Source organism: Hoplias malabaricus, chromosome 6 (assembly GCF_029633855.1).
Source record: "Hoplias malabaricus isolate fHopMal1 chromosome 6, fHopMal1.hap1, whole genome shotgun sequence".
Classification (NCBI taxonomy): domain Eukaryota; kingdom Metazoa; phylum Chordata; class Actinopteri; order Characiformes; family Erythrinidae; genus Hoplias; species Hoplias malabaricus.
The window spans coordinates 21,287,770-21,301,636 of record NC_089805.1 but is presented as its reverse complement, the minus strand read 5'-3'; the positions used below and the strand labels follow the sequence as shown (position 1 = coordinate 21,301,636).

Genomic DNA, 13,867 nt, shown 5'->3' with positions numbered 1-13,867 from the left:
TCTGCATGGGGATAATCACTGCCAAGTATAGAAATAAAAACACCTTAATTTGATTTTATGTGGTTCATACATTCATTCATTTTCCCATCTAATCTGTTGTTGATCTGTTGGTAAACTTGTCAGTATGATTTTAGTCAATGTTTAAATAAATCCAATATTTATAAGATGTAAGATGTTAGAACTTTTGTAGTGTTTTCCAAAAATTTGACAGTGACTGTGTTTATGAATACTGGGGTATTTTTATTAAGAAACAGTATTTTAATCAAGTAGGCAGGGGTTCACAAATATCCCTTAAGAAACCTATATAGGCTTGGATATATGCATGCAAATTTTGTGAAAATCCATTAAGCTTCATATATGTTCATAAATTACACCAAAACTCAAACCACTTCCTAAACAATGAGTTTTTAGATGCCATCTGTCACGGCTGAGCAGGACAGACGAGGAAGGCGGACGTACAAGCAAGGAATTATATTAACAAAAACAGAAGCAAAACCAACAGATAAAATAAACCTGTGCAAGACAGACTGAATAAAGATAGGACTAAACTGAACAGAATTAAACAAGGATAGACAGGAAACCGCCGTGAACATGTTGATTTATTAAGACGTGTGTTGATTTATTGAATTTCTCTGCATCTGCAGAGGTATGTTTTTGCATGCACAGGTGGCACTTTGGTGGCACACGTCTGCAGAGGTATTTTTTTTTTTTATGTACAGACGTAATTATACAACCTCTTGGCCTTTCCACTAAAGTTGCAAACTTTTGCCGTAGATGGCGATATTTGCCTAAACATTGAATAAATTGACATGAACATGAATGTTTTATTAACCTGCTGCTTTATTACTTTATAATCTGTAGGAATATCTTCTTTAGTCTGATTACTTTAGATATGATTACTATGATAAATGTAGTATGATGTAAATATATATTTATAGTATTAAACACCATTAGGTTACTGCTTTGAATAAATGATTAATTATACAAAAATATTCCGTTTAAAATATGAAACAAAAATAAAGCCAAATCAGTATGTACACACATATATTAAATGTAATGCTAATAAATCTGTAAACACTCTAAAAGTGATCCAGATTGGTAACTGTTATTTCAGTCAATAACAAGCAGCCATAATAATGTAGACATGAAGTTTTCTTCCTAACCATAGTCAAATAATGCAAAATATGTGGTTCTCACATTGCAATGGTCATGTGTGTATTACAGTGCCTGTACTAGAGTAATTCACTCTGGATGCTGAATGCTGATCTGATAGTATCTTAAACACATGGACTCCGGTCAGAGAGATTTTGGGCAAATTTTAATGACAGGTTGGACAAATGTTGATAACAAGTATATTTGATTGTTTGTTTGTATGTATGTACATGTGTTTTCTGTTCTGCTAACTGTTCTTGAAGAAGAGTCTCTAGAGCTTGAAAGCTGGCCTGGTCAGCAGCTCCATCTCGGAAATTAGTTCCTCTGTCGGCCAGTCTCAAACAGCTTGCCACGGCGCGCAATCAAGTGGCGTAAGGCCATTAGAAAAGCATCAGTGTCAATGCTCTCTATTAGGTCGAGATGCACACATCTCATTGTCATACACTTAATGATAATCCCCCATTTCTCCTCTGTTCATTGGTCTGCCTTAATGCTGTAGCGGCCGAATCAGTCTACCCCAGTGGACCAGAAAGGTGGTTTGAATAGATGGAGTCTTGCAGGGGGCAGATCTGCCATCTGAGGGTCTACAGGGCTAGCACGCCACCTCGGGCATTCCAAGCAGCTGTACTGATGTCGTTTAATGGATTCTCTTCCTTGCAAGATCCAGTACCTTCTCCTCATCTCTGCAAATGCTCGCTCAGGACCAGGGTGCAGAAGTTGGTTGTCATATTTCTTAATGAGGAGCTTGGTAACATAGTGCTTTGGATCAAGGATGATAGAATGCATGGAATTGGTGTCTAAATTCTCTGCTCTACGAAGCCTGCCTCCCACTCTCATCAGACCGACAGCTTCATCATACTCTGGAGCAAGCATGATTAGGCGACTTTGAAGCTTGGAAATAGGCCTACCCACAGCAATGATTTTCACTTCCTCCAGAAAGGTCTCACTTTGTGATTGTCAGAGAAGGTGTAATTCTGCTTCTAGCGCATCTGCAGCTGTCATGGCGGGACTTCCCTGGTCTTTAGCTGCCCCGTGAAGGCTCTCGTTAGTAGCTTTGATGAGACTGTCCCAGTTGTCTATGTTGTACATAGACATTGTGGGTGGAGGACCGGTAGTTGTTCCACAAAACACTGTATTTCTTAGCTCACCCTCATCTTTTTCTTGAGCTTTCTCAACATGTAACTTTGGCCAGGTATTGGGAAGATTATGTAGAAACAGGGCACCTTTACCCCACCGGTTAGGCTGGCTGAGCTTGATGAGGGTCTTATGCGAACCGCTGCATCTTGAAGCCTGAAGAACTCAGAAGCAACTAACAGAAAAAGTATACAAATTTTTCGCCTTCAAAATGAGACCAAATTTGAATATTTCCGTCAAACCATTTGTTAGTAATTCTAATGTTTGTGTAAAGAGTATTGCCAATAAAAGTACAATAAATAATAAAAATAAATAAATAAATTATAATCCCCCATGTTCCATGTGAACATTACATGAACGTTCTTTTAACATTTTCTTACATACGTGTTTTACATGTTTGAGATAAGGTACACTTTGAAAGATGAGGATGAGATCTGAGCTCGTGAGAAACATACAACCATGTAGCTTAGTCTCTCAGCTTTCCAACAACACGTCAATCAAGTCTGTAGACCAGTCGGGCAGAGTTATGGCGATGCGCACACAAAAAGGGAGGGACCAGCACTGACCCATTTTTCAGCAGAACGCATTAGTTTTCAGCGACTAACAGACACAGATGCTGTGACAGATGACTCAAATGGTTTTATTTGGCAGCCTCAAGTTCAACAAACAATGGCCAAGACAATAAACATGTTTTCAAAGCTTAGATTTCTTTTACTAGATGCATTTCCCCCACTGATGCCATTTAAATACAGAAAGGGGTGTGAGGGAGGTTGCCTCACACGACAGCCAATCAAGGTGAAACTCCCAACTCCCAATGCCTCTGGCATTTAAAGGGACAATACTGGTTTAGAAACACATGTAAACACCAGAAATCAACTAGATAAATCTGAAAAAATACACCATAACAAATGTATTTTTCCTGTCTGGTGAAGGCCAGTTTGAGACTTGTTTCTACATTGTAAGATATTGATTTAGGTGCAGACAAGATAATAATAATTATAATAATAAAAAAGTAATAATATTCTTTAGGGTGAGCTTGGGGTCTTTAGAGACTCTAAAGGGACACTTGAAGAGGCCACCTGCTCACTGTATACTCCAGCGAATAACTTCAAATCAGTAGGAAGTATCAACTTCAAAGAAAAGCCTAGATTGTTCTAGATTGTTTTTATCAGATTTTGATTACTTAAGATTAATTTCAATACCTCTAAATGGTTATTCTTACAAATTCTAATGGTTTTCTGTAAAATACAATCATGATACTGCCTCAAGATTGCTTGATGATACTGGCTCGGAAGACAGCCTTCCCTAAACAGCCATGATGCCAAGCCTTTCCTGGCAGCGTTTCCCAAGTGCACTACAAGCTTAACAAACCAGTGAGAAGATATTTTGGTGTCCATAACCCTGCCTGGGCAGGAAAGTAGCAGAGCTGTTCAGCGTAAGGGTGCTGGGCCCATAACCATCAGATGCAAGGAATGATGACATCCTGTGCTAAAATCTGGGTGCGTTGTGAGCAGAATACTTTGGGACACGTGAGGATTGTCAGATGCAGTCCTTTGTAATTGAGCGCTGAATGCAAAGGCAAGATAGGCAAGGAGAATATATGGAGCTTTTTCCGAGCCCCAGAGGCCTAATGGATAAGGCACTGGCCTCCTAAGCCAGGGATTGTGGGTTGAGTCCCATCTAGGGTTTATAGCTAGCAGAGTGGTGCAGCGGAAGCGTGCTGGGCCCATAACCCAGAGGTTGATGGATTGAAACCATCCTCTGCTAATAATGAAGAAAACAATACCCAACAAACTTTGGCGGTTCATTTTCGGGCACAAGGAGGCCAAGCTCTCTTGCTAGGATGTTCTCTCTCACATCAGTGAAAAGACAAACCTAACCAAAGCAATCTTTACTTGAGGGGGCAACCAGATTTGAACTGGGGACCTCTTGATCTGCAGTCAAATGCGCTACCACTGAGCAACACCCCCTGCTACCATAGCTTGAGAAGAAATTCTAGAAAACCAACAAGCCAAAGAGACAATCGATAAGATAACACCACTTCCGATGTCAAGAGCATCTGAGCTGTTTTCACAGAGAGGCACCCAGACATGAAATGGGGATCTTTTCAACCACCGCCAAAAACTTTTTCATTTCGGTCTGTAGGAATGGAACACACATTCGCATCAGAAGTGCTTTACGCCATAAGCATTGATGTCTTGGAAGCGCTGTGTTTCAATCATAATCAAGTATGAAAAGTTCAACAGCGGAAACATGGATATAAGAAATAGGACAACTTTTAGATTGCTTTTGTTATGGAAGCAGAGTGTTGAAGCTGAAGACAGCCTCCCCTAAACAGCCATGATGCCAAGCCTTTCCTGGCAGAGTTTCCCAAGTGCACTACAAGCTTAACGAACCAGTGAGAAGATATTTTGGTGTCCATAACCCTGTCTGGGCAGGAAAATAGCAGAGCTGTTCAGCGTAAGGGTGCTGGGCCCATAACCACCAGATGGAAGGAATGATTACATCCTGTGCTAAAATCTGGGTGCGTTGTGAGCAGAATACTTTGGGACACGTGAGGATTGTCAGATGCAGTCCTTTGTATTTGACCGCTGAATGCAAAGGCAAGATAGGCAAGGAGAATCAATATAAGGATCTTTTTCCAAGTTCCAGTGACCTAGTGGATAAGGCGCTGGCCTCCTAAGCCAGGGATTGTGGGTTCAAGTCCCATCTAGGGTGTATGGCTAGCAGAGTGGCGCAGCGGAAGCGTGCTGGGCCCATAACCCAGAGGTCGATGGATTGAAACCATCCTCTGCTAATAATGAAGAAAACAAAACCCAACAACCTTGTGCGGTTCATTTTCGGACACTAGGCAGCACAAGGAGGCCAAGCTCTCTTGCTAGGACCTTCTCTCTCACATCAGTGAAAAGACAGGCCTAACCAATGCAATCTTTATATGAGGGGGCACCCAGATTTGAACTGGGGACCTCTTGATCTGCAGTCAAATGCTCTACCACTGAGCTATACCCCCTGCTGCCATAGCTTGGGAAGAAATTCTAGAAAACCAACAAGCCAAAGAGACAATCGATAAGATAACACCACTTCCGATGTCAAGAGCATCTGAACTGTTTTCACAGAGAGGAACCCAGACATGAAATGGGGATCTTTTCAACCACCGCCAAAAGCTTTTTCATTTCGGTCTGTAGGAATGGAACACACATTCGCATCAGAAGTGCTTTACGCCATAAGCATTGATGTCTTGGAAGCGCTGTGTTTCAATCATAATAAAGTATGAAAAGTTCAACAGCGGAAACATGGATATAAGAAATAGGATTGCCTCTAGATTGCTTTTGTCATGGAAGCAGAGTGTTGAAGCTGAAGACAGCCTCCCCTAAACAGCCATGATGCCAAGCCTTTCCTGGCAGCGTTTCCCAAGTGCACTACAAGCTTAACGAACCAGTGAGAAGATATTTTGGTGTCCATAACCCTGCCTGGGCAGGAAAGTAGCAGAGCTGTTCAGCGTAAGGGTGCTGGGCCCATGACCACCAGATGGAAGGAATGATTACATCCTGTGCTAAAATCTGGGTGCGTTGTGAGCAGAATACTTTGGGACACGTGAGGATTGTCAGATGCAGTCCTTTGTATTTGACCGCAGAATGCAAAGGCAAGATAGGCAAGGAGAATCAATATAAGGAGCTTTTTCCAAGTTCCAGTGACCTAGTGGATAAGGCACTGGCCTCCTAAGCCAGGGATTGTGGGTTTGAGTCCCATCTAGGGTGTATGGCTAGCAGAGTGGCGCAGCGGAAGCGTGCTGGGCCCATAACCCAGAGGTCGATGGATCGAAACCATCCTCTGCTAATAATGAAGAAAACAAAACCCAACAATCTTGTGCGGTTCATTTTCGGACACTAGGCAGCACAAGGAGGCCAAGCTCTCTTGCTAGGACCTTCTCTCTCACATCAGTGAAAAGACAGGCCTAAACAATGCAATCTTTATATGAGGGGGCACCCAGATTTGAACTGGGGACCTCTTGATCTGCAGTCAAATGCTCTACCACTGAGCTATACCCCCTGCTGCCATAGCTTGGGAAGAAATTCTAGAAAACCAACAAGCCAAAGAGACAATCGATAAGATAACACCACTTCCGATGTCAAGAGCATCTGAACTGTTTTCACAGAGAGGAACCCAGACATGAAATGGGGATCTTTTCAACCACCGCCAAAAGCTTTTTCCTTTCGGTCTGTAGGAATGGAACACACATTCGCATCAGAAGTGCTTTACGCCATAAGCATTGATGTCTTGGAAGCGCTGTGTTTCAATCATAATCAAGTATGAAAAGTTCAACAGCGGAAACATGGATATAAGAAATAGGATTACCTCTAGATTGCTTTTGTCATGGAAGCAGAGTGTCGAAGCTGAAGACAGCCTCCCCTAAACAGCCATGATGCCAAGCCTTTCCTGTCAGCGTTTCCCAAGTGCACTACAAGCTTAACGAACCAGTGAGAAGATATTTTGGTGTCCATAACCCTGCCTGGGCAGGAAAGTAGCAGAGCTGTTCAGCGTAAGGATGCTGGGCCCATGACCACCAGATGGAAGGAATGATTACATCCTGTGCTAAAATCTGGGTGCGTTGTGAGCAGAATACTTTGGGACACGTGAGGATTGTCAGATGCAGTCCTTTGTATTTGACCGCAGAATGCAAAGGCAAGATAGGCAAGGAGAATCAATATAAGGAGCTTTTTCCAAGTTCCAGTGACCTAGTGGATAAGGCACTGGCCTCCTAAGCCAGGGATTGTGGGTTCGAGTCCCATCTAGGGTGTACGGCTAGCAGAGTGGCGCAGCGGAAGCGTGCTGGGCCCATAACCCAGAGGTCGATGGATCGAAACCATCCTCTGCTAATAATGAAGAAAACAAAACCCAACAACCTTGTGCGGTTCATTTTCGGACACTAGGCAGCACAAGGAGGCCAAGCTCTCTTGCTAGGACCTTCTCTCTCACATCAGTGAAAAGACAGGCCTAAACAATGCAATCTTTATATGAGGGGGCACCCAGATTTGAACTGGGGACCTCTTGATCTGCAGTCAAATGCTCTACCACTGAGCTATACCCCCTGCTGCCATAGCTTGGGAAGAAATTCTAGAAAACCAACAAGCCAAAGAGACAATCGATAAGATAACACCACTTCCGATGTCAAGAGCATCTGAACTGTTTTCACAGAGAGGAACCCAGACATGAAATGGGGATCTTTTCAACCACCGCCAAAAGCTTTTTCATTTCGGTCTGTAGGAATGGAACACACATTCGCATCAGAAGTGCTTTACGCCATAAGCATTGATGTCTTGGAAGCGCTGTGTTTCAATCATAATCAAGTATGAAAAGTTCAACAGCGGAAACATGGATATAAGAAATAGGATTACCTCTAGATTGCTTTTGTCATGGAAGCAGAGTGTCGAAGCTGAAGACAGCCTCCCCTAAACAGCCATGATGCCAAGCCTTTCCTGGCAGCGTTTCCCAAGTGCACTACAAGCTTAACGAACCAGTGAGAAGATATTTTGGTGTCCATAACCCTGCCTGGGCAGGAAAGTAGCAGAGCTGTTCAGCGTAAGGGTGCTGGGCCCATGACCACCAGATGGAAGGAATGATTACATCCTGTGCTAAAATCTGGGTGCGTTGTGAGCAGAATACTTTGGGACACGTGAGGATTGTCAGATGCAGTCCTTTGTATTTGACCGCAGAATGCAAAGGCAAGATAGGCAAGGAGAATCAATATAAGGAGCTTTTTCCAAGTTCCAGTGACCTAGTGGATAAGGCACTGGCCTCCTAAGCCAGGGATTGTGGGTTCGAGTCCCATCTAGGGTGTATGGCTAGCAGAGTGGCGCAGCGGAAGCGTGCTGGGCCCATAACCCAGAGGTCGATGGATCGAAACCATCCTCTGCTAATAATGAAGAAAACAAAACCCAACAACCTTGTGCGGTTCATTTTCGGGCACAAGGAGGCCAAGCTCTCTTGCTAGGACCTTCTCTCTCACATCAGTGAAAAGACAGGCCTAAACAATGCAATCTTTATATGAGGGGGCACCCAGATTTGAACTGGGGACCTCTTGATCTGCAGTCAAATGCTCTACCACTGAGCTATACTCCCTGCTGCCATAGCTTGGGAAGAAATTCTAGAAAACCAACAAGCCAAAGAGACAATCGATAAGATAACACCACTTCCGATGTCAAGAGCATCTGAACTGTTTTCACAGAGAGGAACCAAGACATGAAATGGGGATCTTTTCAACCACCGCCAAAAGCTTTTTCATTTCGGTCTGTAGGAATGGAACACACATTCGCATCAGAAGTGCTTTACGCCATAAGAATTGATGTCTTGGAAGCGCTGTGTTTCAATCATAATCAAGTATGAAAAGTTCAACAGCGGAAACATGGATATAAGAAATAGGATTACCTCTAGATTGCTTTTGTCATGGAAGCAGAGTGTCGAAGCTGAAGACAGCCTCCCCTAAACAGCCATGATGCCAAGCCTTTCCTGGCAGCGTTTCCCAAGTGCACTACAAGCTTAACGAACCAGTGAGAAGATATTTTGGTGTCCATAACCCTGCCTGGGCAGGAAAGTAGCAGAGCTGTTCAGCGTAAGGGTGCTGGGCCCATGACCACCAGATGGAAGGAATGATTACATCCTGTGCTAAAATCTGGGTGCGTTGTGAGCAGAATACTTTGGGACACGTGAGGATTGTCAGATGCAGTCCTTTGTATTTGACCGCAGAATGCAAAGGCAAGATAGGCAAGGAGAATCAATATAAGGAGCTTTTTCCAAGTTCCAGTGACCTAGTGGATAAGGCACTGGCCTCCTAAGCCAGGGATTGTGGGTTCGAGTCCCATCTAGGGTGTACGGCTAGCAGAGTGGCGCAGCGGAAGCGTGCTGGGCCCATAACCCAGAGGTCGATGGATTGAAACCATCCTCTGCTAATAATGAAGAAAACAAAACCCAACAACCTTGTGCGGTTCATTTTCGGACACTAGGCAGCACAAGGAGGCCAAGCTCTCTTGCTAGGACCTTCTCTCTCACATCAGTGAAAAGACAGGCCTAAACAATGCAATCTTTATATGAGGGGGCACCCAGATTTGAACTGGGGACCTCTTGATCTGCAGTCAAATGCTCTACCACTGAGCTATACCCCCTGCTGCCATAGCTTGGGAAGAAATTCTAGAAAACCAACAAGCCAAAGAGACAATCGATAAGATAACACCACTTCCGATGTCAAGAGCATCTGAACTGTTTTCACAGAGAGGAACCCAGACATGAAATGGGGATCTTTTCAACCACCGCCAAAAGCTTTTTCATTTCGGTCTGTAGGAATGGAACACACATTCGCATCAGAAGTGCTTTACGCCATAAGCATTGATGTCTTGGAAGCGCTGTGTTTCAATCATAATCAAGTATGAAAAGTTCAACAGCGGAAACATGGATATAAGAAATAGGATTACCTCTAGATTGCTTTTGTCATGGAAGCAGAGTGTCGAAGCTGAAGACAGCCTCCCCTAAACAGCCATGATGCCAAGCCTTTCCTGTCAGCGTTTCCCAAGTGCACTACAAGCTTAACGAACCAGTGAGAAGATATTTTGGTGTCCATAACCCTGCCTGGGCAGGAAAGTAGCAGAGCTGTTCAGCGTAAGGGTGCTGGGCCCATGACCACCAGATGGAAGGAATGATTACATCCTGTGCTAAAATCTGGGTGCGTTGTGAGCAGAATACTTTGGGACACGTGAGGATTGTCAGATGCAGTCCTTTGTATTTGACCGCAGAATGCAAAGGCAAGATAGGCAAGGAGAATCAATATAAGGAGCTTTTTCCAAGTTCCAGTGACCTAGTGGATAAGGCACTGGCCTCCTAAGCCAGGGATTGTGGGTTCGAGTCCCATCTAGGGTGTATGGCTAGCAGAGTGGCGCAGCGGAAGCGTGCTGGGCCCATAACCCAGAGGTCGATGGATCGAAACCATCCTCTGCTAATAATGAAGAAAACAAAACCCAACAACCTTGTGCGGTTCATTTTCGGGCACAAGGAGGCCAAGCTCTCTTGCTAGGACCTTCTCTCTCACATCAGTGAAAAGACAGGCCTAAACAATGCAATCTTTATATGAGGGGGCACCCAGATTTGAACTGGGGACCTCTTGATCTGCAGTCAAATGCTCTACCACTGAGCTATACTCCCTGCTGCCATAGCTTGGGAAGAAATTCTAGAAAACCAACAAGCCAAAGAGACAATCGATAAGATAACACCACATCCGATGTCAAGAGCATATGAACTGTTTTCACAGAGAGGAACCAAGACATGAAATGGGGATCTTTTCAACCACCGCCAAAAGCTTTTTCATTTCGGTCTGTAGGAATGGAACACACATTCGCATCAGAAGTGCTTTACGCCATAAGAATTGATGTCTTGGAAGCGCTGTGTTTCAATCATAATCAAGTATGAAAAGTTCAACAGCGGAAACATGGATATAAGAAATAGGATTACCTCTAGATTGCTTTTGTCATGGAAGCAGAGTGTCGAAGCTGAAGACAGCCTCCCCTAAACAGCCATGATGCCAAGCCTTTCCTGGCAGCGTTTCCCAAGTGCACTACAAGCTTAACGAACCAGTGAGAAGATATTTTGGTGTCCATAACCCTGCCTGGGCAGGAAAGTAGCAGAGCTGTTCAGCGTAAGGGTGCTGGGCCCATGACCACCAGATGGAAGGAATGATTACATCCTGTGCTAAAATCTGGGTGCGTTGTGAGCAGAATACTTTGGGACACGTGAGGATTGTCAGATGCAGTCCTTTGTATTTGACCGCAGAATGCAAAGGCAAGATAGGCAAGGAGAATCAATATAAGGAGCTTTTTCCAAGTTCCAGTGACCTAGTGGATAAGGCACTGGCCTCCTAAGCCAGGGATTGTGGGTTTGAGTCCCATCTAGGGTGTATGGCTAGCAGAGTGGCGCAGCGGAAGCGTGCTGGGCCCATAACCCAGAGGTCGATGGATCGAAACCATCCTCTGCTAATAATGAAGAAAACAAAACCCAACAACCTTGTGCGGTTCATTTTCGGACACTAGGCAGCACAAGGAGGCCAAGCTCTCTTGCTAGGACCTTCTCTCTCACATCAGTGAAAAGACAGGCCTAAACAATGCAATCTTTATATGAGGGGGCACCCAGATTTGAACTGGAGACCTCTTGATCTGCAGTCAAATGCTCTACCACTGAGCTATACCTCCTGCTGCCATAGCTTGGGAAGAAATTCTAGAAAACCAACAAGCCAAAGAGACAATCGATAAGATAACACCACTTCCGATGTCAAGAGCATCTGAACTGTTTTCACAGAGAGGAACCCAGTCATGAAATGGGGATCTTTTCAACCACCACCAAAAGCTTTTTCATTTCGGTCTGTAGGAATGGAACACACATTCGCATCAGAAGTGCTTTACGCCATAAGCATTGATGTCTTGGAAGCGCTGTGTTTCAATCATAATCAAGTATGAAAAGTTCAACAGCGGAAACATGGATATAAGAAATAGGACTACCTTTAGATTGCCTTTGTCATGGAAGCAGAGTGTCGAAGCTGAAGACAGCCTCCCCTAAACAGCCATGATGCCAAGCCTTTCCTGGCAGAGTTTCCCAAGTGCACTACAAGCTTAACGAACCAGTGAGAAGATATTTTGGTGTCCATAACCCTGCCTGGGCAGGAAAGTAGCAGAGCTGTTCAGCGTAAGGGTGCTGGGCCCATAACCACCAGATGGAAGGAATGATTACATCCTGTGCTAAAATCTGGGTGCGTTGTGAGCAGAATACTTTGGGACACGTGAGGATTGTCAGATGCAGTCCTTTGTATTTGACCGCTGAATGCAAAGGCAAGATAGGCAAGGAGAATCAATATAAGGATCTTATTCCAAGTTCCAGTGACCTAGTGGATAAGGCGCTGGCCTCCTAAACCAGGGATTGTGGGTTCGAGTCCCATCTAGGGTGTATGGCTAGCAGAGTGGCGCAGCGGAAGCGTGCTGGGCCCATAACCCAGAGGTCGATGGATTGAAACCATCCTCTGCTAATAATGAAGAAAACAAAACCCAACAAACTTGTGCGGTTCATTTTCGGACACTAGGCAGCACAAGGAGGCCAAGCTCTCTTGCTAGGACCTTCTCTCTCACATCAGTGAAAAGACAGGCCTAAACAATGCAATCTTTATATGAGGGGGCACCCAGATTTAAACTGGGGACCTCTTGATCTGCAGTCAAATGCTCTACCACTGAGCTATACCCCCTGCTGCCATAGCTTGGGAAGAAATTCTAGAAAACCAACAAGCCAAAGAGACAATCGATAAGATAACACCACTTCCGATGTCAAGAGCATCTGAACTGTTTTCACAGAGAGGAACCCAGACATGAAATGGGGATCTTTTCAACCACCGCCAAAAGCTTTTTCATTTCGGTCTGTAGGAATGGAACACACATTCGCATCAGAAGTGCTTTATGCCATAAGCATTGATGTCTTGGAAGCGCTGTGTTTCAATCATAATCAAGTATGAAAAGTTCAACAGCGGAAACATGGATATAAGAAATAGGATTACCTCTAGATTGCTTTTGTCATGGAAGCAGAGTGTCGAAGCTGAAGACAGCCTCCCCTAAACAGCCATGATGCCAAGCCTTTCCTGTCAGCGTTTCCCAAGTGCACTACAAGCTTAACGAACCAGTGAGAAGATATTTTGGTGTCCATAACCCTGCCTGGGCAGGAAAGTAGCAGAGCTGTTCAGCGTAAGGGTGCTGGGCCCATGACCACCAGATGGAAGGAATGATTACATCCTGTGCTAAAATCTGGGTGCGTTGTGAGCAGAATACTTTGGGACACGTGAGGATTGTCAGATGCAGTCCTTTGTATTTGACCGCAGAATGCAAAGGCAAGATAGGCAAGGAGAATCAATATAAGGAGCTTTTTCCAAGTTCCAGTGACCTAGTGGATAAGGCACTGGCCTCCTAAGCCAGGGATTGTGGGTTCGAGTCCCATCTAGGGTGTATGGCTAGCAGAGTGGCGCAGCGGAAGCGTGCTGGGCCCATAACCCAGAGGTCGATGGATCGAAACCATCCTCTGCTAATAATGAAGAAAACAAAACCCAACAACCTTGTGCGGTTCATTTTCGGGCACAAGGAGGCCAAGCTCTCTTGCTAGGACCTTCTCTCTCACATCAGTGAAAAGACAGGCCTAAACAATGCAATCTTTATATGAGGGGGCACCCAGATTTGAACTGGGGACCTCTTGATCTGCAGTCAAATGCTCTACCACTGAGCTATACTCCCTGCTGCCATAGCTTGGGAAGAAATTCTAGAAAACCAACAAGCCAAAGAGACAATCGATAAGATAACACCACATCCGATGTCAAGAGCATATGAACTGTTTTCACAGAGAGGAACCAAGACATGAAATGGGGATCTTTTCAACCACCGCCAAAAGCTTTTTCATTTCGGTCTGTAGGAATGGAACACACATTCGCATCAGAAGTGCTTTACGCCATAAGAATTGATGTCTTGGAAGCGCTGTGTTTCAATCATAATCAAGTATGAAAAGTTCAACAGCGGAA

At 44.4% G+C, this 13,867-nt stretch overlaps 8 non-coding genes across 8 annotated transcripts; all 8 read right to left on the bottom strand.

Moving 5' to 3' along the window:
* Positions 1–5,224: 5,224 nt before the first annotated feature.
* On the bottom strand, positions 5,225–5,296 carry trnac-gca (transfer RNA cysteine (anticodon GCA)). The gene has a single exon. It is a non-coding gene; the product is annotated as a tRNA-Cys (tRNA).
* Positions 5,297–6,264: 968 nt separating this feature from the next.
* trnac-gca (transfer RNA cysteine (anticodon GCA)) lies at positions 6,265–6,336 on the bottom strand. Its single transcript has one exon. It is a non-coding gene; the product is annotated as a tRNA-Cys (tRNA).
* Positions 6,337–7,304: 968 nt separating this feature from the next.
* Positions 7,305–7,376, bottom strand: trnac-gca (transfer RNA cysteine (anticodon GCA)). Its single transcript has one exon. It is a non-coding gene; the product is annotated as a tRNA-Cys (tRNA).
* Positions 7,377–8,334: 958 nt separating this feature from the next.
* trnac-gca (transfer RNA cysteine (anticodon GCA)) lies at positions 8,335–8,406 on the bottom strand. The gene has a single exon. It is a non-coding gene; the product is annotated as a tRNA-Cys (tRNA).
* A 968-nt stretch (positions 8,407–9,374) lies between these two features.
* trnac-gca (transfer RNA cysteine (anticodon GCA)) lies at positions 9,375–9,446 on the bottom strand. The gene has a single exon. It is a non-coding gene; the product is annotated as a tRNA-Cys (tRNA).
* Positions 9,447–10,404: 958 nt separating this feature from the next.
* Positions 10,405–10,476, bottom strand: trnac-gca (transfer RNA cysteine (anticodon GCA)). Its single transcript has one exon. It is a non-coding gene; the product is annotated as a tRNA-Cys (tRNA).
* A 2,008-nt stretch (positions 10,477–12,484) lies between these two features.
* On the bottom strand, positions 12,485–12,556 carry trnac-gca (transfer RNA cysteine (anticodon GCA)). Its single transcript has one exon. It is a non-coding gene; the product is annotated as a tRNA-Cys (tRNA).
* Positions 12,557–13,514: 958 nt separating this feature from the next.
* trnac-gca (transfer RNA cysteine (anticodon GCA)) lies at positions 13,515–13,586 on the bottom strand. Its single transcript has one exon. It is a non-coding gene; the product is annotated as a tRNA-Cys (tRNA).
* Positions 13,587–13,867: the final 281 nt, after the last annotated feature.